Source organism: Rutidosis leptorrhynchoides, chromosome 2, assembly GCF_046630445.1.
Source record: "Rutidosis leptorrhynchoides isolate AG116_Rl617_1_P2 chromosome 2, CSIRO_AGI_Rlap_v1, whole genome shotgun sequence".
NCBI lineage: Eukaryota > Viridiplantae > Streptophyta > Magnoliopsida > Asterales > Asteraceae > Rutidosis > Rutidosis leptorrhynchoides.
In genome coordinates, this window is record NC_092334.1 from 711,302,251 (window position 1) to 711,315,225 (window position 12,975).

Here is a 12,975-nt window from a genome sequence, read left to right on the forward strand (position 1 = left end):
CAACACCATCAAGAACTCATACAAGCTATTCGGTCTCCTGTTTACTACTACCTTTTGATCGCAACTACTAACCATCGTGAACCTTCTTCCTCAATCATCAATTACCTTCATCACCCGATACCATGAACCACTGTTTTCTACTGTTACTATTGCTTTCCATTGCAGCTGTAAAATCGCCCAAAACCACCAACATATATCTCTCTCTTCTATCTCTCTTGTTTCTATTTTTCTGATTCGATCACCACATAATCACCACCACTTTATCACCCCTATAAACCCACGGACCTACACCTCCCTCTAGTTCCCTATTTTTTTTCCTGCTATTCGAAAACCACATGATTGCATAATTACTGTATCAACCTGTGGTTTCAACCAACACAAACGAACATTTTTTTATTTCCTCATCGTCGTTGCTGCTTCAATAACCTTGTTAAACTGTTTCAGTACAACGAATTTTATGATACATGATGATCTAAATGAAGAGATAAGTAACGATGAGACATAGAACGATGAAATAAGGTTACATAAAATAACGAATGGTGTAGGATTATATTATGAACGAACGATAGTGACCTATTGTTTTCTGTGATATTCAAAACATTCACCTGCAATCGTTTGATGTTGTGGCTGCACCATTCTTCTATCAATTGTAGATACGATATCGATGATGATGTGTTGGTGATGAAACCCTGATAACAGAAGTAAGAGATGATGATAACGATTGGGTTGTTAAACGATGATGCTCCAATTTTATTGATGATGATAGTAATAATAAATTAATTTTGATGATAATGATGTAGAAAGCCGATGATTGATATTCGCTGGAACCCAGCTGTATAATCTGATCGATTTATTTTTTTTCTCTGTGTTTATCTGGGCTGAAATCGGGTTCCACACTTACTAAGTTGTTGGGCCGTGTAAGAGTGTGCAGTTGGGTCGATTATCATGTTGGGCCAATGACGGACTAAACACAGAAACGGGATAAATAAATAAAAGTTTAGTATTAAGCAGTAAAACAGAAACGGAGTAACGGTTTAGGGGTGTAGGTTCTAAGCGAGAGGTCTTGTTCGAGCCCGGTCCAGGGCTTTTCTTTTTAGAAAAGTTTTTCAAAAGGGTATACCTTTTCTCTCATTTTTATTATTATTATTATTATGATTATTATTATTACTATTATTATTATTATTGATATCATTAATCAAGGTTATTTGTAATATTAGAAAAAGAAGTATTATTACTGTTAATACAACTAGTATCACTATTATTATTACTATTATTATTATTATTATTACTAATATAGGTGTATTTATAAAAGGTATCATTTATTAACATTATCAAGTATTATTGATATTATCATTATTCTTAGTATGATTATAGTTATAATTAGGAATATTGTTATTGTTATTATTATAATTATTATTATTATTATTATTATTAGTATTATTAGCGACTAATATAGGTATTACCATTATTATTATGTAAACGTAAGTACTATGACTAATATTATTATCATTTTGTTATTAAGTAACACAATTAAGTATTAACACAATTTAGTATTAGTATCATTTTAGACTTATTAGTATTAACAGGAGTATTATTATTAAGTTTATCATTAGTAATAAGATAATTATTAAATATTAAGTGTTATTATCAAAATGATTATTTTCATTATTATAAATACTAAGTTTTTCATTTTATTAAAAACTACTGTTATTATCATTATTATAAGATTATCATTAAAACTATCATTAATATTATTATTAATAAAATCATTAATATTATTATCATTATTATTAACACTAGTATTATCATTATCATTATTTTAATCACTCCTAATATTATTTTAGTATTAATATAATTACTATTTTAACAAACAAATGAAATATATACATATAAAATATTTGATACATATAACATAACAAAAGTTATATTTTTATATAGTAATAATGAAATATATAAATTAATAATATAAAAAAATGATGTCACTAATAATAATATATATATTTGTTCGATTACAAGTATATATTTTAATATATATACAAATGATATAGGTTCGTGAATCCGAGGCCAACCCTGCATTGTTCAGTATCGTCGTATAAATATTTTTACTACAAAATATTGTAGAGTGAGTTTCATTACTCCCTTTTTAAATGCTTTTGCAATATATATTTTTGGGACTGAGAATACATGCGCTGCTTTTATAAATGTTTTACGAAATAGACACAAATAATTGAAACTACATTATATGGTCGAATGGATCGAAGCCGAATATGCCCCTTTTAAACTTGGTAGCCTAAGAATTAGGGAACAGACCCCCTAATTGACGCGAATCCTAAAGATAGATTTATCGGGCCCAACAAGCCCCATTCTGGAATTTGGAATGCTTTAGTACTTCGAAATTATCATGTCCGATAGGTGTCCCGGAATGATGGGGATATTCTGTATGCATCTTGTTAATGTCGGTTACCAGGTGTTCAATCCATATGAATGATTTTTATGCATGATGTTTATGAGAAATGGAAATATGAAATCTTGTGGTCTATTAAAATTATGGAAATGATTATTTATGATAAACTAATGAACTCACCAACCTTTTGGTTGACACTTGAAAGCATGTTTATTCTCAGGTACGAAAGAAATCTTCCGTTGTATATTTGCTCATTTTAGAAATATTACTTGGAGTCATTCATGGCATATTTCAAAAGACGTTGCATTTGAGTCGTCGAGTTCATCAAGATTATTATTAGGTCAATTATAGTTGAATATATTATGAAATGATATGCATGCCGTCAACTTTCGATGAAATGAAAGTTTTTCTTTTAAAAATGAATGCAATGTTTGTAAAATGTATCATATAGAGATCAAGTATCTTGCGATGTAATCAATTGTAATGTATTTGTCCAGATAGATTAGGACGGGTCGTTAGACATGCTTTACAATAATTTACTCGTGTATTTTGATAAGAAAATTATTTAGTTTTCATAATATTGAAAAAGTTTTATGATATAAATGAAACCTTTTAAAGAATGAATTTGAATATATACAATAAGTCGGAATGTTAATTGTTAGAATTAACTATATAAATAACTTCCAACGTGTATGTAAAACATGGTTATGTATATTAAATATATATAATTTCAAATTAGTTAAGTAAATGATAGTAACACTCGCTTAGTGATTTGATCGATATGTAGATATGATAATTAGTAAGTTTAATAAGTTAAAATAAATGTTAGTACATAAATAAACTATACCTAGTTAAGTTTTAAAATGAAAACGTTATATGATATAATAATTTCTATTATGTAAACAATCTTAAATTATACTTTGAAATATAATTAGTATTTGAAAAACTAAATATTATATTTGTCATTTCCAAGTCGAACAGTGTGACTATAGCTCTTGTCTAGCCATGTGAAACATTCCTCGGCTCCAGTCATATTATTCGAACAAGCCGAATCCAAAAACCAGATTTCCTTCTTCTTCTCAATGCTAGCCGACACCATAAGAAGTAATTCCTCATTCTCATCATACTCCGTGTAATCTGCAACCCGTTCACCAGAGGGACACTCGTATTGGAAATGTCCCATTTTCAATTACATATAATATGTATAAATTTATACTTCTAAATGAATATATATATATATATATATATATATATATATATATATATATATATATATATATATATATATATATATTTACAATGTGATAAATATTAACTTAGTTATAAAATGTTTTGATTTATACTATTATATATATAATAAATATATGAAATAAGATACATTTAATTTGTTATATTATAACTAATACTATTGTTATTATTACTAATAACATTATTATTATAACTAGAATCAAAATTTTAATTTTAGTTATTATTGTGATTATTATTATTTTTATAAGTATTATTACCATTATCATTAAAAACTGTTATTATTATTATAGTTATCATAAAATAAATAATACAAATTAGTATTATTAACATGATTATTATTATTATTATTATTATTATTATTATTATTATTATTATTATTATTATTATTATTATTAGTATTAGTATTAGTATTATTATTATTATTATTATTATTATTATTATTATTATTATTATTATTATTATTATTATTATTATTATTATTATGGTTATCATTAATATTAGTATTATTTCTATTATTAGTATTCTTGTTATTATTATTATTATTATTAAATATTAATAGAATTATAAAATTTAACATATTATTATATTTAATATATTTATTAATTATAAATATTAAACATAATATATATATATATATATATATATATATATATATATATATATATATATATATATATATATATATATATATAACAGATAAAAACGCGTATTATATCACTGCCTTATCTATTTTCTTTTTCTTCCTTTCTGTTTTGCTCGTGATGTTTGGTCGACACCCAACTGAATATATAACGATCAATCATTCTATATTATGGATTAAAATCATTCAAATTGTGACGACCCGGAAATTTTCGACCAAATTTAAACTTAATCTTTATATGTTTCCGACACGATAAGCAAAGTCTGTAATGTTGAAGTCTTAAAAATTTTGAACTGTTTCATATATTCAATTGACCTTCGACCAGTCTCGACGATTCACGAACCATTATTTGTTAATAAATGTGTATACATATAAAAATAAATATAAATATATGTATAGAGTATATTAAATATAATTATTTAATGATTGTAATACTCGTTGGACGTTTCGATTATTATTTAGAGAAGTTTAATTCAAACTTATATGATTTTAAAATAAACGGTGATTCGAAAATGAGTTCTATAAATTATAGACTTATTAAAAATGTATTTAGGAGCTGTTTATTAAATTTTAGAACTTTTTATATTTCACCCATAAATGAGAGGGACAGTTGATGTAATTTTTATTTAACAAATTAATGATTGAATTTTATACCATAGTGACCAAAATAAATAAATATAGTTAATTTAAAAATTTTGGATTTTTAGGAACACTTTTATATTTTAACCGTTTAGCAATGGACACGATATAATAGTCCTATTTAAATTGTCAGCAGACTCCACATGTTTTAATTAATTTGATTCCTATATTACTGTTTCCTTGTGATTCATTAAATAATTATAATATCCACCATCTATCTATCGATTATTATCTATATATATGAATGCATTCATCAACCAATGATAAAAACCATATCCAATTCCCTCTTTCTTTCTCTGTACGTCCAAGAGTCACCCTCCACCTTTAATCACCTTTATTTTTTTTTTCTGTTTTCCATCAAATCATCTAACCAAAAACCATCACCTTATTTCCATGAAACCACCTTTATTCATTTATCTCCTTATCTCTTCATAAATCCATATCAAACGCGTTTCTTACTGTTTCTTGATCAAACGCAGCCTTGAAAAACTATCGGTCACCAAAACATCATCTCCACCTAATTCTCAATATAGATATATACATACGTACACCCATATCACCGTCCATAAACCACACCCGTGAGCCACCATCATAACCGTGAGCAACCACCATTTTCTTTGATGAAACCCACCGCCATTAATTGTACTCAGACTTGCTACTGTCGACAACAACATGACTCTTGTTGTTCGTTAATCAACAGAACACCATCCCTAGAATAGTTTGTGCTACTACTTGACTTCCTTTGTGCTACTACTACTCGACGCAACTATCTCTACCACAGTTTACCGTTGATCTCCACCTTCTACCATCATTAAACCCACTTGTACTATCTTTGATCGTCACCCCAAAAACCACAACTAAATCAACCCATACCACCATCTTTAATCGCCACCACCCTACCATCGAGAACCACCACCATAACAGCCGTAAACCACCTTCCATCTCTCTCTCTCTCTCTCTCTTAAGTTGGAAACCACCATCGATTTAAAACATATGTTGTAATACACCATCATACTCTCTCTCAATATTTCTCACTTTTGTTAGGATTTATATGATCTTCGTGAACCAATACACCCATCAACATCGTGTATCTTCTACTGCTATAACCATTATGATCGGTTTATATTTTTGTTCTTTCTTCTGTTCACCGCCATAAACTATCACAGGCCGGCAGCTACTGTTAATCGGAAGATTTCTGTTTACTGATCTAATAAGCAGGTTATTGATGAAAGAAAGTGATGATGAACAGTACCTATCTTTCTCTATTTATGTTTTTTCTTTCTTTCTTCTCGCGACATGACTTTGACCTGCTACAGCTGCAAAATCTCGTTCCTGTTTTCATTTTGTTAAACGGCTAATGATACGTATAAATATGATGATAACGTGATTGATAAAATTATGGTTATGATTTTATGTGACTTCGAAGATGATAAAGATAGATGATTGATAATTCTAAAAACGAACATATATTTCATAGCATTATCCTCAAGAAAGACAAGCTTTTAGTTGCAATTGTTCTATTTACAAGTGATATTCGTTTAAATAATAAAAGGTGAAGACAAAAAACAGATTCGACGAATTGAAGACGCAAACGACCAAAAAGCGCAAAAGTACAAATTACAATCAAAGTGGTTCCAATTATTGATGAGAAACGTCTCAAAATTACAAGAGTACAAGACGCGAAACGCAAAGTACAAGATATTAAATTATACGAAAGGACGTTCGTAAATCCGGAACCGGGACCAAAGTCAACACTCAACGCTCGACGCAACGGACTAAAAATTACGAGTCAACTATGCACATAAATATAATATAATATTTAAATAATTCTTAAAATTATTTATATATTATATATATATTTATAAACCGTCGACAAGAAAATGGCCAAAAGTTGGTGAGCTGGAAGGCGTGCCTTCGCGATCTCGGAGCTGGAAGGCACAATTGCTTCGCGATAGCGGAGCAGTCATTTCGAAATCTGCCTATAAAAGGCCACGAAATCTGCCGAATTTTATACCTAATTTTTCAATCTCTCTTACTCTCAATATAAATATATATATATATATATATATATATATATATATATATATATATATATATATATATATATATATATATATATATATATATATATATATATATAATTTTAATTTTAATTTAAGATTAATAATAATAAGGGTATGTTAGCGAATGTTGTAAGGGTGTAAGTCGAAATTCTGTCCGTGTAACGCTAAGCTATTATTAATCATTTTACCTTTTTAAATTAATGTCTCGTAGCTAAGTTATTATTATGCTTATTTAATGCCGAAGTAATCGTGATGTTGGGCTAAAAATATTAAGACGGGGTAATTGGGCTTTGGACCATAATTGGGGTTTGGATAAAAGAACGACACTTGTGGAAATTAGACTATGGGCTATTAATGGGCTTTATATTAACTAAACGATACCTCGTTAATTTAATATATAGACTTATAATTTGACGTATTTATAAATAACCACATGCGCTTAATCGGGTACGGTGGGCGGGATATCTATAAATACCAATAATTGTTCATTTTACCGGACACGGAACTGGATTAATAGTTAATAGACTTGTTGAAACAGGGGTGGATTACATTCAAGGGTAATTGGTGTAATTGTTAACAAAGTAGTAAAACCTTGGACTACACGCAGTCGATAACCTGGTGTATTCATTAAACAAAGTATTAAGACCTTGTTACAATTCGAATCCCCAATTAGTTGGAATATTTGACTTCGGGAATAAGAATAATTTGACGAAGACTTCCGCATTTTATGATTATGACTGATGGACTATTATGGACAAATCCGTATGGACATATCAAATAATCCAGGACAAAGGACAATTAACCCATGGGAATAAACTAAAATCAACACGTCAAACATCATGATTACGGAAGTTTAAATAAGCATAATTTCTTTATTTCATATTTAATTGCACTTTTAATTATTGCACTTTAATTTATTGTCATTTTAATTATCGTACTTTTTAATTATCGTAATTTTATTTTATCTCACTTTTATTTATCTCAATTTTATTATTGTTATTTACTTTACGCTTTAAAATTAAGTTGTATTTATTTTTAATATTTTACATTAGGTTTTAACTGCGACTAAAGTTTTAAAATCGATAAACCGGTCATTAAACAATAAAATCCCCCTTTTATAATAATAATAATACTACTTATTTATATATTTGTATTTTTACAATTATAAATTAAAAAATATAGCGTTAAACTTGGCGAGTTCCCTGTGGACGAACCGGACTTACTAAAAACTACACTACTGTACGATTAGGTACACTGCCTATAAGTGTTGTAGCAAAGTTTAGGTATATCCACTCTATAAATAAATAAATAACTTGTGTAAAATTGTATCGTATTTAATAGTATTTTCCTTGTAAAAATATAACTATTTTGTATACACCTCTACGCACATCAAGTATTTTTGGCGCCGCTGCCGGGGACGCTAAAAACGCTGGAAGCGAAACGCTATATATAAAAAAAAAATTAGTTTACTTTTATAAAAATACGCTTTTGTAAAAATATGTTTTAAATATTAAAAATACAAAAATATAAAAAGAAAAACAACATATATATATTTTTAAGAGTTTGTTAAATATATATAAAATTATAAAGTTTCTTTATTTTAGTTTGTAAAAATATAAGTTTTTATTTAATTTATATAAATATTTTGTATAAATATAAAAACAGAAAAAAATATATAATAATAAAAATCGAACTGGGCCAGATTAATACGAAGCCCAAAACTGTTTTTAATTAAATTTCGAATTGGGCCGAACTGTTTTAGCCCAATACTGAGTCCGGTACTACTGAGCTCCGCGATCTCGGAGTAGACAAGGCAAAAAGCTACGAGATCGCGTAGCCTATTCTGACATGTCTGGTTTGACCTAAATCTGCATTAATTACGGAGTATTATTTATTATTATTACTATAAACCCTAATTAGGGTTATATTTTTTTATATTAATTAGTTTAGTTTATTTATTATTTGAATTTTTAGTTTAATTAGTTTTATTAATATATAAAAATTAATACTTTTATAAATAACTAATATTAAATAATATTTTTATAAAAAATTGTACTTTTTATAACTTTAAGTTTATTTTTATATTTTGTATCTTTTTATTTGTTTTAGCGTAATATTTGTATTTTTCGTTCGTATTTAGTTTTAAGTCATAGTTTTTGCCATAGTTATTTTTATTTCTAGATTTTTAGGCTTTGCCGTAAAATCCCTTAAGTGCTTTTTCTTTAGAATAAGATTTAGGTGCTTTAGATTTTTGCGACGCTGTTTTAAGATTTTAGTACTTTTTAAGTTATTGTCGTTTTGGATATAGTATTTCTTTTAAGCTTTAATATTTTTAGATGCAACTTTTAATTCTTATTTTTTAGTTCATTTTTAAGTTTCGACGCGCTACTTTCTTATTTTTATTTTTCGACCCCTATTATTTTTCGACCTTTTATTTTTTGACGTTTTTCGACACGCCCTTTTTCTTTCTTATTTTTCGCCGCTCTAGTTTTTAGGACATAGAATTTTCTATTTCTTATCTAAAATTTCTTTAAATTTTAACGAAAAATTATTTTAAGTGGTTGAATTGATAGACATCCAAATTTTCTGCTTCGTAGTAATAGTTGGATTTGTTAGTGGCTGAGTTGTGAGCTTCCGATTTAAAGGGTTCTGGCTCCCTGCTGCATCTATTGGCTATTCGAAACGTGGGCAAAAGCAGAAAAGTCTATTAATTTGATAACTTAAATAATTTTTATCTTTTATAACTAATAGGATATTCAGTGAATGCACCGAGCAAAACGTTCACCACCTTTTATACGTTCACCACTTGTAACTCGATCAAGACATCTAGCCAATATTGTCGCCGTTGATTTTTCTTTAGAAACGTCATCTAGTCGACCAAGTACTCCAATTCAATTTTCCGATAATCCATTTTTTGAACCCGACCTCACAATTGAGAATCCGGAGGATATTCAGGGACAATTCAGAGATCCTGAACCATTAATCTTTCCTCCGGAACCACCAATCATTCAAACAGAGATTGTCGAGGAACAACTCATTAAATCAGAATCCTCTAGTGATTCAGATTCAACAAATTCAATCATGGAAAATCTGGAACCTTTAAGTATGGAAGACCGAATGAGAGCTAAACGCACTGGCCAAGGTCACGCAATTACTCAACCTGACATTAATGTGATAGATTATGAAATCAAAGGACACATCCTACACATGGTAACTAATCAATGCCAATTTAGTGGTGCGCCGAAGGAAGATCCAAACGAACATCTTCGTACTTTTAATAGGATCTGTACACTATTTAAAATAAGAGAAGTGGAGGATGAACAGATATATCTCATGTTATTTCCCTGGACTTTAAAGGGAGAAGCCAAAGATTGGTTAGAATCGTTACCTGAATGGGCGATTGATACATGGGATGTCCTAGTTGAAAATTTTCTTAAACAATTCTTTCCGGCATCTAAAGCCATAAGACTTCAAGGAGAAATTGTTACGTTCACACAGAAGCCAAATGAAACTCTATATGAGGCATGGACAAGATTTGGAAAGTTATTAAGAGGATGTCCGCAACATGGTTTAGACACATGTCAAATAGTACAAATATTCTACCAAGGATGCGACATCACTACACGAAAAGACATCGACATAGTAGCTGGTGGTTCCATTATGAAGAAAACCGCAACTGACGCTTACAAAATTATTGATAACACTGCTTCCCACTCACATGAGTGGCATCAAGAAAAAGATATCGTTAGATCATCTAAAGCAGCTAGAGCCGATTCTAGCCATGACTTCGATTCCATTTCCGCAAAGATAGATGCTGTCGAGAGACGAATGGAAAAGATGACTAAAGATATTCACTCAATACGAATTAGTTGTGAGCAGTGTGGAGGACCACATTTGACAAAAGATTGTCTCAGTATTGAACTAACAATGGAACAAAGAGAGAATGTTTCATACATAAACCGAAGGCCTGGAAATAATTATCAGAATAATTATCAACCGCCAAGACCAATCTACAATCAAAATCAGAATTATAACCGAAATGTTCCATACAACAACCAACAAGGTCCTAGCAATCAACAAGTATCTAATAATACTTACAATCAGCAAAGACCTATTTTTCAAAATAAACCACCACAAACCGATGATAAAAAGCCAAATTTAGAAGATATGATGTCGAAGCTAGTTAAATCTCAAATGTAATTTTTCACATCTCAGAAACAAACGAATGAACAAAATGCTCAAGCATTTAGAAATCAACAAGCTTCTATTCAAAATTTGAAACAAGAAGTAAGTAACCTAGCAAGGTTGATAGGTGAAAGAAAACCGGGAAGTCTACCTAGTGATACAAATACTAACCCCCGAAATGAAACAGCTAAAGCCATTACCACAAGAAGTGGTATTACACTTAAACCACCTGAAATGCCTGTAATTTCTGAGGACGCTATTCCTACTCCAAAAGAACCACAACCTGAGCAAGATAAGGAAACAGAACCGGTAGTTGAAAAGGTAAATGAAGATAACACAATTAAGGCTAAACCTTATGTTAAACCATACCAACCACCACTTCCTTACCCGAGTAAAATGAGAAAAGAAAGACTTGAAGCCGAGCAATCCAAATTTTTGGATATGTTTAAATAAATAAATGTTAATCTTTCTTTCATTGATGTAATTTCAGGAATGCCTAGATATGCTAAATTTTTGAAAGATCTAATCATAAATAGAAAGAAAATGGAAGAACTCTCGGCTGTTACTATAAATGTCAATTGTTCCGCAGTACTGTTGAATAAGATACCAGAAAAATTATCTGATCCAGGAAGTTTCACGATTTCATGTTTTCTGGGTAGTCTTAGTTCAATAGAAGCATTAGCAGATTTAGGTGCTAGTATAAATCTAATGACGTATTCATTATACGCTAAACTAGACCTTGGAGAATTGAAACCAACACGAATAAGCATACAACTAGCCGATCGATCAGTAAAATATTCTAGAGGGATAATGGAGAACATGCTAGTTAAAGTTGGTACTTTAGTATTTCCAGTAGATTTTGTTATTCTGGACATGGAAGAAGATTCTCGAGTTCCTCTCATATTAGGAAGACCATTCTTAAACACGGCTAAAGCAATAATAGATGTGTTCGGTAAGAAACTGACCCTAAGTATAGAGGACGAGAGTGTTACCTTTTCTGTTGATAGAGCCATGCAACTACCGCAATCTGCAGATGATACATGTTATTATATTCAAACGATAAATTCACATGCAGAATTGTTAGAAGAATTTCCAGAATTACAAGGAACAGGAGAATGTTCTTTAAGAGAAGGAACTGAACCAATTGATGAAACTGAAATGTTAGCTACACTTATGGCTAATGGATATGAACCAACAACAGAAGAAATTCAAATGCTAAAAGAAGAAGACAGATATCGATACAAATCATCAATAGAAGAACCACCGACATTAGAGTTAAAACCACTTCCAAACCATTTGGAATACGCTTATTTACATGGTGACTCTGAATTACCTGTAATAATATCGTCTTCTCTTACTAAAAATGAAAAATCTCAACTCATTTCTGTGTTAAAAGCTCATAAACCAGCTATTGCATGGAAGATTCATGATATTAAAGGAATAAGTCCTTCGTATTGCACACATAAAATCCTTATGGAAGAAGGTCATAAAACGTATGTGCAACGCCAACGAAGACTAAATCCTAATATGCAAGATGTTGTTAAGAAAGAAATTATTAAACTGCTTGATGCAGGTTTAATTTATCCAATCTCTGATAGTCCATGGGTAAGCCCAGTTCAATGCGTACCTAAGAAGGGTGGCATGACTGTCATCACAAATGAGAAAAATGAGCTTATTCCTACTAGGACTGTAACAGGATGGCGTGTTTGTATTGATTATAGAAAATTAAATGACGCCACCAGAAAAGATCACTTTCCCTTACCTTTCATTGATCAAATGTTGGAAAGATTAGCCGA